The sequence below is a fragment of the Hyla sarda genome, chromosome 2 (assembly GCF_029499605.1).
Source record: "Hyla sarda isolate aHylSar1 chromosome 2, aHylSar1.hap1, whole genome shotgun sequence".
Classification (NCBI taxonomy): Eukaryota; Metazoa; Chordata; class Amphibia; order Anura; family Hylidae; genus Hyla; species Hyla sarda.
This window is the reverse complement of record NC_079190.1, coordinates 54,854,937-54,879,758: the sequence shown is the minus strand read 5'-3', so window position 1 is coordinate 54,879,758 and position 24,822 is coordinate 54,854,937. Positions and strand designations below refer to the sequence as shown.

Genomic DNA, 24,822 nt, shown 5'->3' with positions numbered 1-24,822 from the left:
ATACATTTACATTTACACAATTATTTATCAAAACCTGGGCAGAGGAAAAGTTGCCCAGTGGCCCATAGCAACCAATCAGATCGCTTCTTTCATTTTTAACAAGGCCTCTGCAAAATGAAAGAAGCGATCTGATTGGTTGCTATGGACAACTGGGCAACTTTTCCTCTGCCCAGGTTTTGATAAATCTCCCATACACTTACACTTGTGAAATAGATAGATAGATATGAGATAAATAGATAGATAGATATGAGATAGATAGATGGATATGAGATAAATAGATATGAGATAGATATGAGATAGATAGACAAGATATGAGATAGGTAGATATGAGATAGATAGATATGAGATAGGTAGATATGAGATAGATAGAAGATACATAGATAGATAGATGATAGATAGATAGATATGAGATAGATATGAGATAGATAGATAGATAGATAGATGAATGATATGAGATAGATAGATAGATATCCAAATACCAAGCAAAGAACTCCAGTGGCACTTCAAATATTCAAAGCAAAATGTAGTGTTTATTGACCCATGGGTGAATAAACACTACATTTTGCTTTGAATATTTGGAGTGCCACTGGAGTTCTTTGCTTGGTATTTGGATGTCTGTACCTGATCTGCGACTGGGACCAGGTTATTGTCCACGGGCACACGTCATCCTCTATTTACTGAAAGGTTGTGCTGTTTCTGCCATTTGTTCCTAGATAGATAGATAGATTCCGATTTCTGTTGAACAGCCATTAAAACATTTTATATTATAGGAAATTAAACAAGTATTGTCCAAGGAAAAAGAACTGTAGATCGCACTCACCCAGCTAGATCTTCATGCAGCTATTTTATTCATATAATACAAGAATTTAAGTGCACTATTGTGGTAGATGTATACAATGACATTGGCTATCCCTCAACACTGATGTTAAAATTTAAACATTAGCCAGTATTACCTGTGCATGATAAGCAAAACCAGGGGCCAGTGGACAATTACAGCCGCATTAGGCCGACTAACAGCCTCCTCCCAGGTACCCTCCAGTCAGTGGCGTCGCTAGGGGGGGGCCAGAGGGGGCCATGGCCCCCCCTAGATCAGGCCGTGCCCCCCCTTGTGCCCCCCCCAATTTAAAATAGTCGGGTCGGCAACCACTCATGGCACGCGGGGCTCCGGGCGGAGAGGTGCTCACTCCGCTAATGGGGATCCAGGACACTTGTCCCGGATCCCCAGGCGAGCCAGCGCCGCTTTCAGCTGTGTGCACACACAGCTAAGCCTCCTCTCAGTGTGAGCCGCAGGACCTGCCGCTTCACTGAGAGGAGACCTGTGAACTCTGCCCCCACGCAGTGCAGGCGCCGATGACGTCACTCATCGGCGCCTGCACTATAGCGGGAGAAGAACGCAGCCCCCTGTGCTGCTGAGGAGAGCGTGCGTATAGGTGAGTAAAAGGTTTATTTTCAATTTTTTAATCATCATGGGGGTGGGGGTAGGGTGGGGCGGGGGGGGGGTTGATGATGTGGAGGAGGGGGGGTGTGGGGGGGGGTTGATGATGTGGAGGAGGGGGGGTGGGGGGGGTTGATGATGTGGAGGAGGGTGGGGGGGTGGGGGGGGGGTTGATGATGTGGAGGAGGGGGGGGGGGGGTGGGGGTGGTTGATGATGTGGAGGAGGGGGGGTGGGGGGGTTGATGATGTGGAGGAGGGGGGGTGGGGGGGTCGATGATGTGGAGGAGGGGTGGGGGGTGGGGTCGATGATGTGGAGGAGGGGTGGGGGGGGTCGATGATGTGGAGGAGGGGTGGGGGGGGGTCGATGATGTGGAGGAGGGGGAGGTTGATGATGTGGAGGAGGGGGGGGGTGGGAGGGGGTTGATGATGTGGAGGAGGGGGGGTGGGGGGGGTTGATGATGTGGAGGAGGGGGGGTGGGGGGTCGATGATGTGGAGGAGGGGTGGGGGGTGGGGTCGATGATGTGGAGGAGGGGTGGGGGGTCGATGATGTGGAGGAGGGGTGGGGGGTGGGGTCGATGATGTGGAGGAGGGGGGGGTGGGGGGGGTTGATGATGTGGAGGAGGGGGGGGTGGGGGGGGTTGATGATGTGGAGGAGGGGGGGGTGGAGGAGGTGAGGGTGGTGATGATGTGGAGGAGGTGAGGGGGGTGATGATGTGAAGGAGGTGAGGGGGGTGATGATGTGGAGGAGGTGAGGGGGGTGATGATGTGGAGGAGGTGAGGGGGGGTGATGATGTGGAGGAGGTGAGGGGGGGTGATGATGTGGAGGAGGTGAGGGGGGTGATGATGTGGAGGAGGTGAGGGGGGTGATGATGTGGAGGAGGTGAGGGGGGTGATGATGTGGAGGAGGTGAGGGGGGTGATGATGTGGAGGAGGTGAGGGGGGTGATGATGTGGAGGAGGTGAGGGGGGTCTGTGCAGGTGAGAGGGGGGTGATGATGTGGAGGAGGTGAGGGGGGGTGCAGGTGAGAGGGGGTTGATGATGTGGAGGAGGTGAGGGGGGTGATGATGTGCAGGTGAGAGGGGGCGATGATGTAGAGGAGGTGAGGGGGGTGATGATGTGCAGGTGAGAGGGGGATGATGATGTGGAGGAGGAGAGGGGGGCGATGATGTAGAGGAGGTGAGGGGGGTTGTGTACAGGTGAGAGGGGGGTGATGATGTGGAGGAGGAGAGGGGGGGATGATGTGGAGGAGGAGAGGGGGTGATGATATGGAGGAGGAGAGGGGGTGATGATGTGGAGGAGGAGAGGGGGGGCGATGATGTGGAGGAGCTGAGGTGGGTTGTGTGTAGGTGAGAGGGGGTGATGATGTGGAGGAGGAGAGGGTGGCGATGATGTGGAGGAGGAGAGGGGGGCGATGATGTGGAGGAGGTGAGGGGGGTTGTGTACAGGTGAGAGGGGGGTGATGATGTGGAGGAGGAGAGGGGGTGATGATATGGAGGAGGAGAGGGGGTGATGATGTGGAGGAGGAGAGGGGGGCGATGATGTGGAGGAGGTGAGGGGGGTGATGATGTGCAGGTGAGAGGGGGGTGATGATGTGGAGGAGGAGAGGGGGGTGATGATGTGGAGGAGGTGAGGGGGGTTGTGTGTAGGTGAGAGGGGGGTGATGATGTGGAGGAGGAGAGGGGGGTGATGATGTGGAGGAGGAGAGGGGGGTGATGATGTGCAGGTGAGAGGGGGGTGATGATGTGGAGGAGGAGAGGGGGGTGATGATGTGGAGGAGGAGAGGGGGGTGATGATGTGGAGGAGGAGAGGGGGGTGATGATGTGGAGGAGGTGAGGGGGGTGTAGGTGAGAGGGGGGTGATGATGTGGAGGAGGAGAGGGGGGTGATGATGTGGAGGAGGAGAGGGGGGTGATGATGTGGAGGAGGTGAGGGGGGTGTAGGTGAGAGGGGGGTGATGATGTGAAGGAGCACTAGCTACTTCCCTACTTGGCTACCTACCCAATTACCTGCTTGGCTACTTCCCTACCTGGCAACCTACCTAGTTACCTGCCTGGCTATTTCCCTACCTTGAAAAATACCTAATTACCTGCCTGGCTACTTCCCTATCTGGCTTCCAACCTTATTACTGGCTACCTACCCACCTACTTAGCCTCCTGGTTACTTACCTACATAGCTACTTACCTACATAGCAACCTAATTACCTAGCTAGCTAGCTACCCAGCTACCTACCTACATACATAGCTACCCACTTACCTACCTGGCTACCTACTTAGCTACCTTGCTACCTACCTATGAACCTCCATATCTACATCGCTACCTATCTACCTAATTGGCTTCCTACCAACCTAGCTAGCCACCTATATCCAAGGACAATCTTAGCACACCAAAGTATCAAGTGCAGTTCAGTGGAGTTTATTCCATTCTAAACAGAGTTACAGAGCAGGCTACGATTCGTCGCTTCTAGTGCTTGGCAAAGGTGAAGACAGGTCGCTGAAACGTTGCTTGCTCTGTAACACTGTTTGGAATGGAATAAACTCCACTGAATTCTGCACTTCTGGGGAGGGCACTGGAAAAAATGCAGAAACTAAGATGTTTGTCTTGCAGATGCTGCAGTGATGGGCTTTGGCTGGAAGAAGTCGTCATGACGGTCTGAGCCAGATGGAGAACAGAAGGAAAGAGGATGACGCCGACCATAAAAGATGTGAATTGTGAGTCAGTTAATGTAACTGTATGTATATTATTGCGCAACACGACTGGGGTCTGTATTATGGAGGGGGATGGGGTCTATTATGCAGGGATCTGATTCTGGGGTCTGTATTATAGTGGGGTCTGATTATGGGGTCTGTTTTATGGTAAGTGGTGATGATTCAGGGGTCTGTATTGTGATAAGGTAAGGTAAATTAAACATGTTCTGCATGGTGTATGTGTGTGTGTGTGTGTGTATATGTGTGTGTATGTATATATATATATATATATATATATATATATATATATATATATATACACATACACACACGTTTTAAAATTGCCCCCCCCACTTTTGTCACTGGCCCCCCATGTGCCCCCCCCTAAATATGAATGCTGGAGACGCCACTGCCTCCAGTGTGACTGAGCACACATACAATGGGAGGAGGGAGGCAGACTACAAGCCCCACCTAAGTTGGCTGATATAGGTGCATGGCCTCACAGGTGAACCTTAATGCTGCCTGGGAGATGTTCAAGGCGCATTACATATGTAGTTTACACACCTCCAAGTATAAAGTTTAAACAACAACAAAGAAGTGGTCTCAAATGGCAGGAGGTGCTAAACCCCAAATGCGGTTGTGCATTTATGCTGGGGAAGCAGATCCTGCCCTTGTGGTCTGTTGCTGGGGCGATCCCCAGCATAAAAATGAATACAATGGGGGATGCCTGCAGCAGACTACCGTAATTGCCACAATTGCCCACTGGCCCCAGGTTTTGCGTTTCATGCACAGGTAAGTTTAGTGTTAGGTCCCGTGCCACTTGAGAAATCTTGGCGTTGGTGTGCGGGCTCTGGTGTGTCCTTCATATAAGGATACACTGGCGAATGTCTCAATTTTAACATCAGTGTTGAGGGATAGCCAATGTCATTGTTTACATCTACCACAGTAGTGCATCTACATTCTTGTATTATTCTAATTGTTACACATCCACACCGTTTATCTGGTGTAGGATTCTATTGTGGCACTTGTAGTCCGCTGCAGGCATCCTCCATTGTATGCATTTTTATGCTGGGGATCTCCCCTAGCAATGGACTACAAGGGCAGGATCTGCTCCCCCAGCATAAATGCACAACCGCATTTGGGGTTGAGCACCTCCAGGCATTTGAGACCACGTCTTTGTTGTTGTTTAAGCTATTTTATTCAGCAACATGTCTTGTACATGAAAAGTCCCAATATGAACAGCAGCATCCCCAAAGTGCAACTGTTACGCCGAGCGCTCCGGGTCCCCGCTCCTCCCCGGAGCGCTCGCTACACTCTCCTCACTGCAGCGCTCCGGTCAGATCCACTGACCCGGGGCGCTGCGATACCGCCTCCAGCCGGGATGCGATTCGCGATGCGGGTAGCGCCCGCTCGCGATGCGCACCCCGGCTCCCGTACCTGACTCGCTCTCCGTCGGTCCTGTCCCGGCGCGCGCGGCCCCGCTCCCTAGGGCGCGCGCGCGCCGGGTCTTTGCGATTTAAAGGGCCACTGCGCCGCTGATTGGCGCAGTGGTTCCAATTAGTCTGATCACCTGTGCACTTCCCTATATTACCTCACTTCCCCTGCACTTCCTTGCCGGATCTTGTTGCCATCGTGCCAGTGAAAGCGTTTCCTTGTGTGTTCCTAGCCTGTGTTCCAGACCTCCTGCCGTTGCCCCTGACTACGATCCTTGCTGCCTGCCCCGACCTTCTGCTACGTCCGACCTTGCTTCTGTCTACTCCCTTGTACCGCGCCTATCTTCAGCAGCCAGAGAGGTTGAGCCGTTGCTAGTGGATACGACCTGGTCACTACCGCCGCAGCAAGACCATCCCGCTTTGCGGCGGGCTCTGGTGAAAACCAGTAGTGACTTAGAACCGATCCACTAGCACGGTCCACGCCAATCCCTCTCTGGCACAGAGGATCCACTACCTGCCAGCCGGCATCGTGACAGTAGATCCGGCCATGGATCCCGCTGAAGTTCCTCTGCCAGTTGTCGCTGACCTCACCACGGTGGTCGCCCAGCAGTCACAACAGATAGCGCAACAAGGCCAACAGCTGTCTCAACTGACCGTTATGCTACAGCAGTTACTACCACAGCTTCAGCAATCATCTCCTCCGCCAGCTCCTGCACCTCCTCCGCAGCGAGTGGCCGCTTCTGGTCTACGCCTATCCTTGCCGGATAAATTTGATGGGGACTCTAAGTTTTGCCGTGGCTTTCTTTCCCAATGTTCCCTGCACTTGGAGATGATGTCGGACCAGTTTCCCACTGAAAGGTCTAAAGTGGCTTTCGTAGTCAGCCTTCTGTCTGGAAAAGCCCTGTCTTGGGCCACACCGCTCTGGGACCGCAATGACCCCGTCACTGCCTCTGTACACTCCTTCTTCTCGGAAATCCGAAGTGTCTTTGAGGAACCTGCCCGAGCCTCTTCTGCTGAGACTGCCCTGTTGAACCTGGTCCAGGGTAATTCTTCCGTTGGCGAGTATGCCGTACAATTCCGTACTCTTGCTTCAGAATTATCCTGGAATAATGAGGCCCTCTGCGCGACCTTTAAAAAAGGCCTATCCAGCAACATTAAAGATGTTCTGGCCGCACGAGAAATCCCTGCTAATCTACATGAACTCATTCACCTAGCCACTCGCATTGACATGCGTTTTTCCGAAAGGCGTCAGGAGCTCCGCCAGGATATGGACTCTGTTCGCACGAGGCGTTTCTTCTCCCCGGCTCCTCTCTCCTCTGGTCCCCTGCAATCTGTTCCTGTGCCTCCCGCCGTGGAGGCTATGCAGGTCGACCGGTCTCGCCTGACACCTCAAGAGAGGACACGACGCCGCATGGAGAGTCTCTGCCTGTACTGTGCTAGTACCGAACACTTCCTGAAGGATTGTCCTATCCGTCCTCCCCGCCTGGAAAGACGTACGCTGACTCCGCACAAAGGTGAGACAGTCCTTGATGTCTACTCTGCTTCTCCACGTCTTACTGTGCCTGTGCGGATATCTGCCTCTGCCTTCTCCTTCTCTACTATGGCCTTCTTGGACTCCGGATCTGCAGGAAATTTTATTTTGGCCTCTCTCGTCAACAGGTTCAACATCCCAGTGACCAGTCTCGCCAGACCCCTCTACATCAATTGTGTAAACAATGAAAGATTGGACTGTACCATACGTTTCCGCACGGAGCCCCTTCTAATGTGCATCGGATCTCATCACGAGAGGATTGAACTTTTGGTCCTCCCCAATTGCACTTCTGAAATTCTCCTTGGACTTCCCTGGCTTCAACTTCATTCCCCAACCCTGGATTGGTCCACTGGGGAGATCAAGAGTTGGGGGCCCTCTTGTTCCAAGGACTGCCTAAAACCGGTTCCCAGTAACCCTTGCCGTGACTCTGTGGTTCCTCCTGTAACCGGCCTCCCTAAGGCCTATATGGACTTTGCGGATGTTTTTTGCAAAAAACAAGCTGAGACTCTACCTCCTCACAGGCCTTATGATTGTCCTATCGACCTCCTCCCGGGCACTACTCCACCCCGGGGCAGAATTTATCCTCTGTCCGCCCCAGAGACTCTTGCCATGTCTGAATACGTCCAGGAAAATTTAAAAAAGGGCTTTATCCGTAAATCCTCCTCTCCTGCCGGAGCCGGATTTTTCTTTGTGTCCAAAAAAGATGGCTCCCTACGTCCTTGCATTGACTACCGCGGTCTTAATAAAATCACGGTTAAGAACCGCTACCCCCTACCCCTCATCTCTGAACTCTTTGATCGCCTCCAAGGTGCCCACATCTTTACCAAACTGGACTTAAGAGGTGCTTATAATCTCATCCGCATCAGAGAGGGGGATGAATGGAAAACGGCATTTAACACCAGAGATGGACACTTTGAGTATCTGGTCATGCCCTTTGGCCTGTGCAACGCCCCTGCCGTCTTCCAAGACTTTGTTAATGAAATTTTTCGTGATCTCTTATACTCCTGTGTTGTTGTATATCTGGACGATATCCTGATTTTTTCTGCCAATCTAGAAGAACACCGCCAGCATGTCCGTATGGTTCTTCAGAGACTTCGTGACAATCAACTCTATGCCAAAATAGAGAAATGTCTGTTTGAATGCCAATCTCTTCCTTTCCTAGGATACTTGGTCTCTGGCCAGGGACTACAAATGGATCCAGACAAACTCTCTGCCGTCTTAGATTGGCCACGCCCCTCCGGACTCCGTGCTATCCAACGTTTTTTGGGGTTCGCCAATTATTACAGGCAATTTATTCCACATTTTTCTACCGTTGTGGCTCCTATCGTGGCTTTAACCAAAAAAAATGCCGATCCCAAGTCTTGGCCTCCTCAAGCGGAAGACGCCTTTAAACGGCTCAAGTCTGCCTTTTCTTCGGCTCCCGTGCTCTCCAGACCTGACCCATCCAAACCCTTCCTATTGGAGGTTGATGCCTCCTCAGTGGGAGCTGGAGCTGTCCTTCTACAAAAAAATTCTTCCGGGCATGCTGTCACTTGTGGTTTTTTTTCTAGGACCTTCTCTCCGGCGGAGAGGAACTACTCCATCGGGGATCGAGAGCTTCTAGCCATTAAATTAGCACTTGAGGAATGGAGGCATCTGCTGGAGGGATCAAGGTTTCCAGTTATTATTTACACCGATCACAAGAACCTCTCCTACCTCCAGTCTGCCCAACGGCTGAATCCTCGCCAGGCCAGGTGGTCTCTGTTCTTTGCCCGATTTAATTTTGAAATTTACTTTCGGCCTGCCGATAAGAACATTAGGGCCGATGCTCTCTCTCGTTCCTCGGATGCTTCTGAAATTGAACTCTCTCCGCAACACATCATTCCTCCTGACTGCCTGATTTCCACTTCTCCAGCCTCCATCAGGCAAACTCCTCCAGGAAAGACCTTTGTTTCTCCACGCCAACGCCTCGGAATCCTCAAATGGGGTCACTCCTCCCATCTCGCAGGTCATGCGGGCATCAAGAAATCTGTGCAACTCATCTCTCGCTTCTATTGGTGGCCGACTCTGGAGACGGATGTTGTGGACTTTGTGCGAGCCTGCACTATCTGTGCCCGGGATAAGACTCCTCGCCAGAAGCCCGCTGGTTTTCTTCATCCTCTGCCTGTCCCCGAACAGCCTTGGTCTCTGATTGGTATGGATTTTATTACTGACTTACCCCCTTCCCGTGGCAACACTGTTATTTGGGTGGTCGTTGATCGATTCTCCAAAATGGCACATTTCATCCCTCTTCCTGGTCTTCCTTCAGCGCCTCAGTTGGCTAAACAATTTTTTGTACACATTTTTCGTCTTCACGGGTTGCCTACGCAGATCGTCTCGGATAGAGGCGTCCAATTCGTGTCTAAATTCTGGAGGGCTCTCTGTAAACAACTCAAGATTAAATTAAATTTTTCTTCTGCATATCATCCTCAATCCAATGGACAAGTAGAAAGAATTAACCAGGTCTTGGGTGATTATTTACGACATTTTGTTTCCTCCCGCCAGGATGACTGGGCAGATCTTCTACCATGGGCCGAATTCTCGTATAACTTCAGAGTCTCTGAATCTTCCTCCAAATCCCCATTTTTCGTGGTGTACGGCCGTCACCCTCTTCCCCCCCTCCCTACCCCCTTGCCCTCTGGTCTGCCCGCTGTGGATGAAATTTCTCGTGACCTTTCCATCATATGGAGAGAGACCCAAAATTCTCTCTTACAGGCTTCATCACGCATGAAGAAGTTCGCGGATAAGAAAAGAAGAGCTCCTCCCATTTTTTCCCCTGGAGACAAGGTATAGCTCTCCGCTAAATATGTCCGCTTCCGTGTCCCTAGCTACAAGTTGGGACCACGCTATCTTGGTCCTTTCAAAATTTTGTGCCAGATTAATCCTGTCTCTTACAAACTTCTTCTTCCTCCTTCTCTTCGTATTCCTAATGCCTTTCACGTTTCTCTTCTTAAACCACTTATCATCAACCGTTTCTCTCCCAAATCTGTTCCTCCCACTCCTGTTTCCGGCTCCTCGGACATCTTCTCCGTCAAAGAGATTCTGGCATCCAAAAAGGTCAGAGGGAAAACCTTTTTTTTAGTGGATTGGGAGGGTTGTGGTCCAGAAGAGAGATCCTGGGAACCTGAGGACAATATCCTAGACAAAAGTCTGCTCCTCAGGTTCTCAGGCTCTAAGAAGAGGGGGAGATCCAAGGGGGGGGGGTACTGTTACGCCGAGCGCTCCGGGTCCCCGCTCCTCCCCGGAGCGCTCGCTACACTCTCCTCACTGCAGCGCTTCGGTCAGATCCACTGACCCGGGGCGCTGCGATACCGCCTCCAGCCGGGATGCGATTCGCGATGCGGGTAGCGCCCGCTCGCGATGCGCACCCCGGCTCCCGTACCTGACTCGCTCTCCGTCGGTCCTGTCCCGGCGCGCGCGGCCCCGCTCCCTAGGGCGCGCGCGCGCCGGGTCTTTGCGATTTAAAGGGCCACTGCGCCGCTGATTGGCGCAGTGGTTCCAATTAGTCTGATCACCTGTGCACTTCCCTATATTACCTCACTTCCCCTGCACTTCCTTGCCGGATCTTGTTGCCATCGTGCCAGTGAAAGCGTTTCCTTGTGTGTTCCTAGCCTGTGTTCCAGACCTCCTGCCGTTGCCCCTGACTACGATCCTTGCTGCCTGCCCCGACCTTCTGCTACGTCCGACCTTGCTTCTGTCTACTCCCTTGTACCGCGCCTATCTTCAGCAGCCAGAGAGGTTGAGCCGTTGCTAGTGGATACGACCTGGTCACTACCGCCGCAGCAAGACCATCCCGCTTTGCGGCGGGCTCTGGTGAAAACCAGTAGTGACTTAGAACCGATCCACTAGCACGGTCCACGCCAATCCCTCTCTGGCACAGAGGATCCACTACCTGCCAGCCGGCATCGTGACAGCAACAAGTAGAGCAGCAAACAGCAAGGACGTCTCACCTGGACGACAGCGGCCGTTTCATGCCTGTTGGCGCTTCCTCAGGCCCCTGGTGATGTCATCCCGCTACAGGTACATGGTTTTAACATAGTATGTAACCATAGAAACATGTAAACATATAGTAAAACCACTAGTAATATGTCATAAATCCACAAACAGTTAAAAACAACAATACCTACTGTGAATGAAAGGAAGACATTTAGCTCATTTCGCTCATTTAAGCCTAGCGGACCTAACACATCAAGTTTCATGATCCATCTAGTTTCTGAACAGAGTAGCAGCTTGTGTCGGTCTTCTCCCCTTCTTGGACAATTAACTTGTTCTATGCCTGCAAACTTTACAGCTCTGTGATCATTATGGTGGTAAGACTCTATCTAAATGGTTTATAAAGCGAGAGGCACCTACTTTTGTTTTTAAAGATCTAAGGTGCTCCTTCACACACTGATTTAACTTTCTTTTCGTCTTACCAATATAAAAAAGCCACAAGGGCATATCAGGGCATACTGTATATTACAAAAGAAGTTTGACAAATAATTAATTCTCTGACCGTGATGGTATGAGCACCTAGTCTGTATGAGGCCCTAGCTAGGTTGTGTTCACAAACGGAGCAATTAGCACATCGGTAGTTATCAGTAGGTTATAAACCCTTTAACCAGTTTACTTTTTTTGCATCTTTAATTTGTGTGGTCATTTTCTTAAGGGCATTCCCTATGGTTTTATTACGGCAATAGGTGATCATAGGGTGGTTCTTTGCAATATCTGTTAATTGTGGGTCCTGTTCAATCATGTACCAGTATTTGTTAATGGTGTTTCTGATTGTATTATTGAGGGGGGTGTTATCAAATGAGATGACAAATTTTTGAGGCTTGTCACATTTCTTCTTTTTTAGGATGCAATAACTAATTTCGGGGATTTTTGTAAACTTTTTGCATAGCATCCTCAATAACGCATTCTGGGTATCCCCTGTTCAGAAATCTGATTTTTAATTTATTCGCTTGGGATAGAAAGACCTCATTGTCATTATAATTCTTTTCAACCGGACAAGCTGGCTGTAGGGAATGTTCCTATTCATATGAAAAGGATGAGAGCTCTCAAAGTGGAGAAGAGCATTCAGTGCTATCTCTTTTCTATGGCCTGATGTAACTAGCCTGCCATCTTGGACATTGATTTTAGTATCAAGGAATTCAAGAAAACTACCTCCAAACACTTTGGTAAAAGTCGTGTTCATCCTATTAACAGTGTTTAAATGGGAAACAAAATTGGAGAAGGAGTCCTCTCCCCTTTCCAGAGGACAAATATGTCATCTACAAAATGTAGGATGCGTTTAATCTGGCTGACAAAGGAGTTGGTAGAGGAAAAAATGTACCTCCTCTCCAGTACAGACAGAAATAGGTTGGCATATGTGCAAGAGATAGGCGTGCCCATAGCCAAGCCCTGTTTCTGTCTGTACCAGGTGTCCCCATATTGAAAAACATTATTATCCAAGACGACCATATGTGGTAGAGGGTGTGATGAGGGCCAATGGAATTGCCCTAGGTGCAGATGGCATTAACTCCTTGTTTTCCTAACGCCAGGCCATGGTTTATCCTCAATACCACCCAAAGGTGGATTTGGGTGGATCCTGGGTAAGGCACCGGGGCAATAATGACTCTGACGCCAAGTTACGGAACAACGGTTGCATTACTGAGTTAGGCAGGTGAAATAGGTTATACAGCTTGGCTAGGCCTGTGGAGGGACCATTGACTCCAGAGACCTTAGGGCTTGCTGGGACTTGCAGTGGACTGGGACAATTTTGATGCAGGCCACGCTGATTGAAGACAGGTTGACTTTGACTGACTTGACTGAGACTGATATACCCCTTTTGTTGCTTACCAGGCTTTGACTGGGACCTGGGGGCTGTAGACTTGTGGCTGCGTGGTTGACTTGTGGCCTCCTCTGGACTCCAGACACACTCTTAGGACTTGACTGCACTGGACCTCAGCAAAGACTTAAAGGGATACTCTGCTGCTCAGCATTTGCAACAAACTGTTCCGAACACTGGAGCCATGCCGGGAGCTTGTGACATCATAGCCCCACCCCCTCATGACATCACGTCCTGCCCCCTCAATGCAAGTCTATGAGAGGGGGCGTGACGGCTGTCCGTTTGTTCCAGACGCTGAGCAGCGGAGTACCCCTTTAACTGGAAATCAAGCGTGCGGGCTAGCTCCTCCCAGGGTTTATATGGGGGAGACCAGGAGGGGTCCCATAGGTCACATGGTCACTGATACCTCACTGGGTTACAATCACATGACACTGGTTAATCACGGTTCTTAAGGTCATAACCCTTTTATATACAATACACAGCATAAAGATAACTATACAAGGGGAACAGGCGCAGGGGCCCAGGGGACACTGCAGGGAGGCTGTCTGACCGGGCAGCTAGGGTACAGGATAACAACTCCTGTACCGGGCAACCACACATAAGTGCCTCAACCACAAAATCACTGAATTCTACAGGTTTTTCAGTACTCAGGAGGACCTCTCTGATCGCCTCTACACCCGCATCATGAGGGATGCAGGTGTAGAGGCTCTCTACATATATGGAGTCTAGTGATTAGGAATCCTGCCACTCAAAATTATTTAGTGCTGATATCAGATCCCCTGTATCCCTTAAATAGGTTGGCATATGTTGTAATAAAGGGGAAAGCAGCCAATCCAAATAGCCAGAGAGGGCTTCAGTCGCTGATTCAATCCCAGAGACAATGGGACGTTCCGGGGCTGGATCAGCGACTTATGGATTTTAGGTAGTATATACCAGTACGGGTGTTTTGGGAGGGGGGGGCATCGTTTACAGGCATTGGCTTCAGATATGATACACTTGTCTGTATATTTCCTTAGTAACGATCATACCTTGTTAACAACACTGGAAAAGGATTACTCTTAAGGGGCTCATACACCATTGTGTTACCCAACTGATTTGCGGCTTCATGATCATGGTCTTTTCTATACCAGACAACAACCGCTCCCCCAAACAAGTATTGTGCTATTCATGCAGTGATGACATTTTAACTTACATAAATTCTATAATTTTTTTCAGTGATTTGGTCTATATTTTTATTTCAGATAAATATCCATATTTTCATATTAAAGAGGTTATCTCATTGCTAGTAATCTACAATGAAACGTGTCTGCAAAAATTAGAGATGAGCGAACTTACAGTAAATTCGATTAGTCACGAACTTCTCGGCTCGGCAGTTGATGACTTATCCTGCATAAATGAGTTCAGCTTTCAGGTGCTCCGGGGGGCTGGAAAAGGTGGATACATTCCTAGGAAAGAGTCTCCTAGGACTGTATCCACCTTTTCCAGCCCATCGGAGCACCTGAAAGCTGAACTAATTTATGCAGGAAAAGTCATCAACTGCCGAGCCGAGAAGTTCGTGACGAATCGAATTTACTGTCAGTTCGATCATCTCTAGCAAAAATGATACAATCATTTTATAATAGCTTCTGAAATGGATGTTGCATTTTGGGGGGGGGGGGGGGGCGCATTATTCAGAGGGAAGCCAGGAAAGAGGACCCCATTTTTAATTTCCCCATGGGAATTCCATATGATTATAATATGATATAACCAAGATTGACATCATTTGGTTTAGTAGCAAAATGTGGCTTGTGAGACTATGTAGCTTCTGAACCACACATGAATATAAAGTATGGTGTACAGCAGAGGTCTCCAAACTGTGGACCTCTAGATGTTGCATAACTACAACTTTTAGCCGTTGGCTGTTCGGGCATATTGGAAATTCTTGTTTTGCAAAATCTGGAGGTCCATAGTTTGAAGACCACTGGTGTCGAGAGATAACAGAGAGTCGCACCCAAGCTGGTTGAAAGAGGCCCAAAGGGCGATTTGCTACATCAGAAGACATTAGTATCATAAATTGCACAAGATAGTTGAAGACCCTGTCATAGAGTTTGCATTTCGAGATGAAAGTTACACCCCTGATGGCTCATGGCTCCCATTAGACACATAGGTCATACCCGTAATATAATATTTTTAGGTTGCCAGTATGATGGAGAATATATGATATAATTGCTCACTCACACCCATTGATTTCCATACCTTCTCAAGCATAGTGTGACACCAGTTTCTTCCCTAGAACAGTGATATCATCTTCCCATTTTAGCACTATTATAAAGTCTCATATTCAGTAGTAAGTTTTTGCAGAAGTTGATGTAACAGTATTAAATCAGAAAACTTATTTTGTGGCTTATGTTTTCACTTGTGTATGGTCAATTACTTTTTTCCTTTCAAAATGCAATGTAAATGAAGAAATGAATCATATGCAGTGATATTACGATATTTTCACCATACAATGGTCTTTTCTGGACCATTGTACCTTGAAATCAGACACAACATACAATGCTACGGACAGTCCAGATCTGCAAAACACATCAATGACCAGAAGAACTGACCAATCAGAATGGGCATTCACTAGTAAAACACCTGTATTACTGAAGTGCATGCATTGACTGGTGTCTGTTAGCGCCTCCCTACAGTACAGGGAGGTATTACATGTTCTGTACTCTTTACCTGTGCCAGGGTTAGCTGCTCCTTTGGACACCAGGTGAGGACGGCTCCATGTTACTTTTTTGGGACACTGTGTGTACTGTACAGGACCCTGAGGAAGCTCCTGTCCTCTACATAGACAGTGATTTACAGCTCCAGCAGATCGTTATTACTTTTATATGTAAGGACTTGCTTTATCTGTATTAGTTATCTACTTATTTTTCTTTAACCCCTTAATGACGCAGGTATATTTACGTCCTGTGCCGGCTCCTGCGATATGAAGCGGGGTCGCGCTGCGACCCCGCATCACATCGCGTCGGTCCCGGCGCTCATCAATGGCCGGGACCCGCGGCTAATATCACACATCGCCGATCGCGGCAATGTGCGGTATTAACCCTTTAGAAGCGGTGGTCAAAGCTGACCGCCGCTTCTAAAGTGAAAGTGAAACTATCCGGGCTAGTCCCGGGCTGTTCGGGACAACCGCGGTGAAGTCACGGCGTCTCCAACAGCTTACAGGACACCGGGAGGGCCCTTACCTGCCTCCTCGGTGTCCGATCGACGAATGACTGCTCCGTGCCTGAGGTCCAGGGAGGAGCAGTCAAGCGTCGATAACACTGATCACAGGCGTGTTAATACACGTTAGTGATCAGCATGAGAGATCAGTGTGTGCAGTGTTATAGGTCCCTATGGGACCTATAACACTGCAAAAAAAAGTAAAAAAAAAGTGTTAATAAAGGTCATTTAACCCCTTCCCTGATAAAAGTTTGAATCACCCCCCCCCCTTTTCCCATAAAAAAAAACTGTGTAAATAAAAAAAAATAAACATATGTGGTATCACCGCGTGCATAAATGTCCGAAGTATAAAAATATGTCATTAATTAAACTGCACGGTCAATGGCGTACGTACAAAAAAATTCCAAAGTCCAAAAAAGCATATTTTTTGTCACTTTTTATACCATTTAAAAATGAATAAAAAGTGATAAAAAAAAGTCCGATCAAGACAAAAATCATACCGATAAAAACTTCAGATCACGGCGCAAAAAATGAGTCCTCATACCGCCCTGTACGTGGAAAAATAAAAAAAAGTTATAGGGGTCAGAAGATGACATTTTTAAACGTATACATTTTCCTGCATGTAGTTATGATTTTTTCCAGAAGTATGACAAAATCAAACCTATATAAGTAGGGTATCATTTTAACCGTATGGACCTACAGAATAATGATAAGGTGTAATTTTTACTGAAATATGCACTGCGTAGAAACGGAAGCCCCCAAAAGTTACAAAATGGTGTTTTTTCTTCGATTTTGTCGCACAATGATTTTTTTTTCCGTTTCGCCGTGAATTTTTGGGTAAAATGACTAAAGTCACTGCAAAGTAGAATTGGTGACGCAAAAAATAAGCCATAATATGGATTTTTAGGTGGAAAATTTAAAGGGTTATGATTTTTAAAAGGTAAGGAGGAAAAAACAAAAGTGCAAAAACTGAAAAACCCTGAGTCCTTAAGGGGTTAATCCTAACTTTTTACTATTTTTGGATGACATTTTGGGCTTCAGCACCAATTACCAGGTTTCTATAGAATTATGTTTTCAACATACAATGGTATCACCATACTATAGTCATCCTGGAACCAGTTAATATTGTAACTTAAGACACCACTCTATATGGCTTCTATTTTTCCTGCTGAGTTCATAGCATCAGAATAGGAAATTCTAAGCAGGCCATAAATATTTGACGTGCTAGCTGAACCTGCTGCGGGACCTGCTGACCATCCGTTTGACACAATCATCTAAAGTCAGCTTATCATCTGCCTATGTGTTGTTTTTTGTTTGTTTTCTTTAAGCCCACAGTGATCTGGCAGTTTTGTATGGCATGGTTTTGGCACAATCGTACGTATGAACAATCCCATGGGACTTTGGTCACTTTGTGTCAAGTAAAATCCCATGTGCCAAACCAAATGTACCCTTCCCACTCCACATACATGACTGCTTGGTTAAGCATTCATGTGTATGGGGGACTTAGAACACATAGCTTGTAGCTGAACACGTGTTTGGCCAACAACTATTTTATGTATATGGCTACCTCTAGGTTCAACAGATGACATCATCTATACAGAACACAACACACAACATGTCATCAATAATGGCTACTAGGCTATTTCAGAATCATCCCATGAGAAATAGATCCTAGCGACAAGATATTGTCCCCAATGTCACCAGTAGAGATGAGCGAATCGAAGCTGACGAACCCGAATTTGTTACGAATTTCAGGAAATATTTGATGCACAACGAATGCGAATATCGCGCTAATCGCTTCATTAAACAAAATTTTTACAGCGTTCCAGGCTTCAGGGCATCTAAAATGGCGGATCCACATGTCAGTACAAGGCGGGAAGGGAAGTAGGCGGAATGACCCTGAATCACATGCAGGATGCAGCTTATCAGCAGCCGGTGGCCCCTGTGATGTCACAGCCCTTTATAATCGGCAACCATATTGCGGCCAGCCACTTCATTCATTACACTGCAGAGAGATAGGATGGACAGGCTGTGTGTGTGTTAGAGCAGAGAAAAGCGCATTCCAGCAGCGTTTAACATCCTCCTAGTCACATCAGCGTTCTCGTGGACGGAGAGCATTGTTTATTTCACAGAAAAGGATTTTTACTGCAGCTGCAGGCATTAACCTCCTGGGCACATCGCTGTGTGTTGCCTCATACATTTCAACAAGCTGCCTCAACCTCATAAATCTTAGCAGAGGAGGCAGGAATAATTTTTAAGTGCAATTCAGTGTCTTTGTTCCACAAAAAATCATTTGCTGGTTATACTAGTCTGTGGATGGTATAATGACCAGCAGTCCATTCCTAGTAGTCTGTGACAGAGTGCAATTTTGTGTTTCATACACAGCTTTTTTTTTTTTTAGCTGCAGCACTGTTGTGTACTGCTGGTGTTTTACAAAAATATATATTTTTTGAGGGTACTGTAGTGCATTTTTCTGCACTCATCAGTGCATACCACATACGTACATCTAAGTAGTGTACTATTTTGTACCTGCTAATCTGTCAGGAAGCTACATAATGTGAAAGGACAGCCAAACAATAATCACTGGCTGGTGTTTTAAAAAAATTACAGAGTTTTTAGGTGCATTGTAGTGCATTTTTCTGCCCTCATAAGTGCATACCGCATACATACATCTAAGTAGTGTACTATTTTGTACCTGTTAATCTGTCAAGGGCCTACATACTGTGAGAGGACAGACAAAAGTAATCACCGACTGGTGTTTTAAAAAAAATTACAGAGTTTTTATGCCCATTGTAGCGCATTTTTCTGCCCTCATAAGTGCATACCACGTACATACATCTAAGTAATGCACTATTTTGTACCTGTTAATCTGTCAAGAGCTGTGAAAGGACAGCCAAAAGTGCACACCTGCTGCTGTTCTAGACAAATACTGTTTTAAGCATAGTGAAACATATTGTACTCCCCTCATATACGCACTAAGTTTGTCAGGCAGAGAAGTGCCAGGACGTGCACAGAGGAGTGGCAGAGGCCTAAATACTTCAGGCAGAGTTGGCAGCAGACTAGGGGCGAGAGGCAGCCGGAGTCGCAGCGAGAGGCCTGAGTTATCCCGTTATCAGCTATCGGTCATGTCTCGACCAGCAACCCATCTGCCGTCGTCAATTGGTTAACATGGTCATCCACTTCATCACAAGTGACATCTGACACCCCCAGTCAACAGTCGGTGGGTTCCTCAGACACAACCCTCAGTTGGCATGGCCCGGGAGCAGTCCCTGTCCTCCCATTGCCTCTGTCCCATGCTGTTCCCTCTCCTACAGAAGTATCTTATGTTGTGGGTTCAGCTCCACTATTCACTGAGGACGATCTACTAGAGGACAGTCAGTAGCTACTGCCCAGCCAAGAAGTGGAGGAGACATAATCCGCTTCCTCAGCTAGGCGGGCAAGTAGTGATGGGGAGAGTGACGTGGGAGGCGGTGTTGCCAGGGTTCATGGTCCTGAAGCAGACACTGTTGTGGAACCGGAGGAGGACATCAGCGATGTGCAGACACTTGTTGTTGATGATGAAACCGATCGCAATTGGGAGCTGGGTGCAGAAGGGGCTTCATCATCATCAGGAGAAGAGAGTTGCAGGTTGCCTGTGAGGCAGCAGCGGAGCCAGCAAGGCAGTAGCATGGTTGGCAGTCAGCGTGGTGGCAGAAGTGGAAATTCTGGAGCCAAACGTGCCCGGGGAGACTACCTGCTTCGCGGCAGCCTACTTTCCCGGGAGGTAGTGGAACAGGGGTTCCTAGAGTCGGCGGCAGTAGCAGTCAATTAGTGTGGACTGTTGGTGGGAAAATCAGCTAATCGGCAGTGTGGCAGTTTCTCATCAAGCATCCAGAGGCGGTTCACATAGCCACATTCAAGATATGTCGGCAGAAGGTGTAGCGTGGCCAGGTTCCCAATGTTGTCACCACGGCCCTGCTTCAACATATGCTTCGCCACCATAAAGCATCCTGGGAGAACCGTCGCTCTGATGTAGTGGTCCAGCCTGCTGCATCACCCAGTGGCACACCACTCCCTCTTTCAGCCAGCCAAGGTTCCACCACCTCAGCCGAAGGGAGCTGTGTGTCATGCCCTCCTTCTGTCACTCCAGATGCTCCTGCTTCTCCCACTTTTAGTCAGCCATTTTGCCAACAATACATCCGCAAAGCCATGTCCAAGAGACAACAGTATGCGCCCACCCATCCAATGGCGCAGAAGCTGAATGTGCTCCTGTCCAAGTTGCTGGTGCTGCAGTCCCTCCCTTTTTTAAAGTGGTGTACTCTGCACCTTTCAGAGAACTGATGGCTTATGCTGAGCCGAGGTGGAGAGTGCCAAACTGTAATTTTTTTGCGAAGAAGGCAATACCAGCCCTGCACAATTTTGTGCAAGAGAAGGTGGGCCAGTCCTTTAGCCTGTCGGTGTGTACCAAAGTGCATGGCAGCGCCGACGTCTGGAGCTCTAGCTACAGTCAGGGACAATACATGTCCTTTACGGCTCACTGGCTGAATGTGGTTCCTGCACAGCCACAACCCCAACTTGGACAGGTCCTGCCGCTTCCTCCTCCATGCTGACAGCCCGTTGGTCCTATGACAGTGTGCAACTCTACCTCCTCCTCCTCCACCATGTCCTCAGCCTCCACTACCCGGAAAAGTCTCAGTGGACCTTCAGCATACCATGTGTGCAGGGCACGGCGGATTCATGCTGTTCTTCACATGGTTTGCCTTGGCGAAAAGAGTCACACGGGAGGAACTGCTAAAAGTAATTTGTAAAGAAATCGGAGCATGGCTTACTCCACGAAAACTCCATGAAACCATGGTGACCGACAATGCGAAGAACATCTTGGCCGCACTGCAACAAGGAAGGGTGAGCCATGCTCCCTGCATGGCACACGTGTTAAATCTGGTTGTCAAGCAGTTCCTGAAGTGTTCCCCCCATTTGCAAGACATCCTAACAATGACAAGACATCCTAACAAGCACTTCAGCCACTCGTACACCGAAAAGCACACCCTCCTTCAGCTGCAGTGTCAGAATGGTATCCCCCAACACGATTTGTGATTTGTGACGTTCCCACACGTTTGAATTCCACCCTCCATATTATGGACTGACTGTACGGACAGAGAAAAGCCATCACCGATTTCTTGATGATCCAAGCAGGTAGGGGTACTCTCTTGTGTAACTTCAATGTGAACCAGTGGCAGCTCATACGTGACACCTGCCATTTGCTCAGGCCCTTTGTGGAAGCCACATTATATGGAAATCACCAGGATTAAGGGGTGAACGACATCATTCCACTGCTTCATTTCCTACAACAAGTGTTGGAAACGATGGCTGGTCAGGGCAATGGAGATGTTGTGCCTACATCTCATGGCCACATGAGCCCTGTGGGGGCTGAACTGTAGGAGGAGAGGAGGAGGAGGATGAGGGGCATAGTGGAGAACAGTTAAGGTTTCATGAGATGGGCAGCGTTTCTAGTCATCTGACAGGAGAGGAGGAGCATGATCAACTAGAGAAGCTAGAGGGTTATGAGGAAGGTGAGACAGAGGACCAAGGCACACCATGGCAGTGCGCAGTGGATATGGAGGCAGGGAGTCCCTCCGAGTCACTTGCACAAATGGCACGATGCATGCTCAGTTTCTTGCATAGTGACCGCCGAATTGTCAACATTCGGCAGCGGGATGACTTCTGGCTCTCCACCTTATTGGACCCTCACTATCGGCACAAAATGTTTTTTGTTTTTTTACACCCACTGAGAGGGAGGATAAACTGACCTACTACAGAGAGATCCTACGTAGTCAGTTGGCTGATGCCTATCGGCGCCCTTGTCCATCCACTAGCAGGTCTTACTCGGGGGGCCCTCTGCGCTCACCTTCCACTGCCATGGCTGCTGGGGGAGGGGTGGGGTAGCAGGAGCAGCCTGAGTCTACAGTCGCTGATGAGTACCTTTCTTCACCCGCATAGTGAAGCAACTCATCAGCAGCAGGTCGACATGGAGCAGGAACTGAACCAGCAGGTGGTGGCATACCTTGACATGGCCATTCCAACAAACTTTGAAGATCCCCTGGACTTCTGGGCAGCCAAGCTTGATTTATGGCCGCAACTAGCTGAGTTTGCCCTGGAAAAGCTGTCCTGCCTGGCCAGGAGTATGCCATCAGAGTGGGTGTTTAGTGCGGCGGGGGCCATAGTCACCCCAAGGAGAACTCGACCATGGTGCTACACCAACACTTCACAAATATGGATAGTGCCAAACAGATTTAAGGTACTGATCCCAAGTTACAAACATTCCAGCCACCTTCATCACTGATACTGGTATTGCCACCAACCGCACCCCTCTGTCACTGTGTCACTTTCAGGACTCCTGATGCTGCTTCTGCCACCTTCAGGCTGTTCCATTCAGCCACTATATGGTCTCCTCATGCTTCGGCCACCTCCAGGCTGTACCATTCAGACACTATATGGGCATCTTATGATTTTCCCACCTCCAGGCTGTGTCACTCAGCCAGTATACAGTATTGTTTTCTGATGCTGCTGGGACTGTCTTGGATATTAACCACACATTTTTTATGGTAGCACTAGCAAACATACATGCTCAATTGAGATTTCAACATTGATCTTTTAATGTTAGGGGTTGTGAAGCCCTCTTATGTACGCATCCTACTGCCTGATCCAGGCTGTGTGTTTCAGGAACTACTTGGCTTACTGATGCTGCTGGGCCTGTGCCTAAATTTTTGTTGATGTTAGCACTAGCTAACATACATCTTCTATACAGATTTCAATATTCACCTATTAATGTTAGGGGTTATTAAGCACTCTTGTGCACTTCTGCTGCGGCCTGATCCAGTTTGTGTGTTTCAGCAACTATGTGGTTTAGTGATGCTGCTGGGCCTGTGCCTAAAATGTTTTGATGTTAGCACTAGCTAACATACATCTTCTATACAGATTTCATCATTAACATTTTAATGTTAGGGGTTGTGAAGCCCTCTTGTAAACTCATGTTGATGCCTGCTCCAGGCTGTGTGTTTCAGGAACAACTGTGCTTTGTGATGCTGCTGGGCTTGGGCCTTAAATTCTTTGATGATAGCACAAGGTAACATACCTCTTCAATAGAGATTTCAACATTGATCTTTCAATCTTAGGGGTTATGAAACCCTATTGAGTACTGCTGCTGCCTGCTCCTGACTGTGTCTTTCAGGAACTACTTGGCTTACTGAAGCTGCTTGGCTTGGGCCTTACATTTTTTTATGTTAGCACTAGCTTACATACATGCCTAATTGAGATTTCAACATTGATCTTTCAATGTAAGGGGTTATAAAACCCTCTTCTGTACTGCTGATGTCTGCTCCTGACTGTGTGTTTCAGGAACTACTTGGCTTACTGATGCTGCTGGGCTTGGGCCTTAAATTTTGGGATGGTAGCACTAGCCAACATGCATCTTCAATGGAGATTTCAACATTAACCTTTTAATGTTGGGGTTGTGAACCCCTCTTGTGTACGCATGCTTCTGCCTGCTCCTAACTGTGTCATTCAGCAACTACATGGTTTAGTGATGCTGCTGGGCCTAGGACATTACCTATTTATGTTTATGGTAGCACTAGGTACTATACATCTTCAATGGAAATTTCTAAATTCATCCTTTATTCTTAGAGATTGTGAGGCCCTATTGTCTCCTCATCTACCACCAACTCCAGACTGTGGCATTCAGACACTTTATGGTCTCCTCATGCTTCAGCCAACTCCAGGCTGTGCCATTCAACCACTATATGGTCTCCTCCTACTGATGCCACCTCCAGGCTCTGTCATTGTGCTGCCATGTGACATGTGACTCCTTGTTAGATTAAATTTCTATTGAAAATTCTTAAATTTCAATGCTCTCCTCATGCTTCTGCCAACTCCCAGCTGTGCCATTCAGACACCATATCACCTTCTCATGCTTCAGCCACCTCCATGCTGTGCCATTCAGCCACTATATGGTCTCTTCTCATGCTTCAGCCAACTCCAGGCTGTGCCATTCAGCCATTATATGGTCTCCTGCTACTGATGCCACCTCCAGGCTCTGTCATTGTGCTGCCATGTGACATTGGGAATTAAAAGTTCAATTTCAAAATCCTTAATTTAAATTTCTAAATCTTAACCCCTTAAGGACCCAGCCAATTTTCACTGTAGGACCCGGCCATTTTTTGAACATCTGACCACTTTCACTTTAAGCATTAATAACTCTGGGATGCTTTTACCTTTCATTCTGATTCCGAGATTGTTTTTTTGTGACATATACTAATTTATGTTAGTGGTAAAATTTTGTTGATACTTGCATCGTTTCTTGGTGAAAAATTCCTGGTGAAAATGTTGCATTTTTTTAACTTTGAAGCTCTCTGCTTATAAGAAAAATGAATATTCCAAATAAATTATATATTGATTCACATATACACCATGTCTACTTTATAATTGCATCATAAAGTTGACATGTTTTTACTTTTGGAAGACATCAGAGGGCTTCAAAGTATAGCAGCAATTTTCCAATTTTTCACAAAATTTTCAAAATCGAAATTTTTCAGGGCCCAGTTCTGTTTTGAAGTGGATTTGAAGGGCTTTTATATTTGAAATGCCCCACAAATGACCCCATTATAAAAACTGCACCCCTCAAAGTATTCAAAATTACATTCAAAAGGTTTGTTAACCCTTTAGGTGTTTCACAGGAATAGCAG

The 24,822-nt window shown here is 47.9% G+C and overlaps 1 protein-coding gene and 1 long non-coding RNA gene across 2 annotated transcripts in view; one reads left to right on the top strand and one right to left on the bottom strand.

The window, feature by feature from the left end:
* LOC130358505 (uncharacterized) overlaps positions 1-24,822 on the bottom strand; it is a 74,684-nt gene that overhangs the window by 34,005 nt on the left and 15,857 nt on the right. The gene's annotated exons all lie outside the window — the stretch shown is intronic.
* FLT1 (fms related receptor tyrosine kinase 1) overlaps positions 11,015-24,822 on the top strand; it is a 94,996-nt gene continuing 81,188 nt past the window's right edge. The window contains exon 1 of the mRNA XM_056561832.1: positions 11,015-11,121. The gene's annotated coding sequence lies outside the window, so the exon portion shown is untranslated. The remainder of the gene's footprint in view (positions 11,122-24,822) is intronic.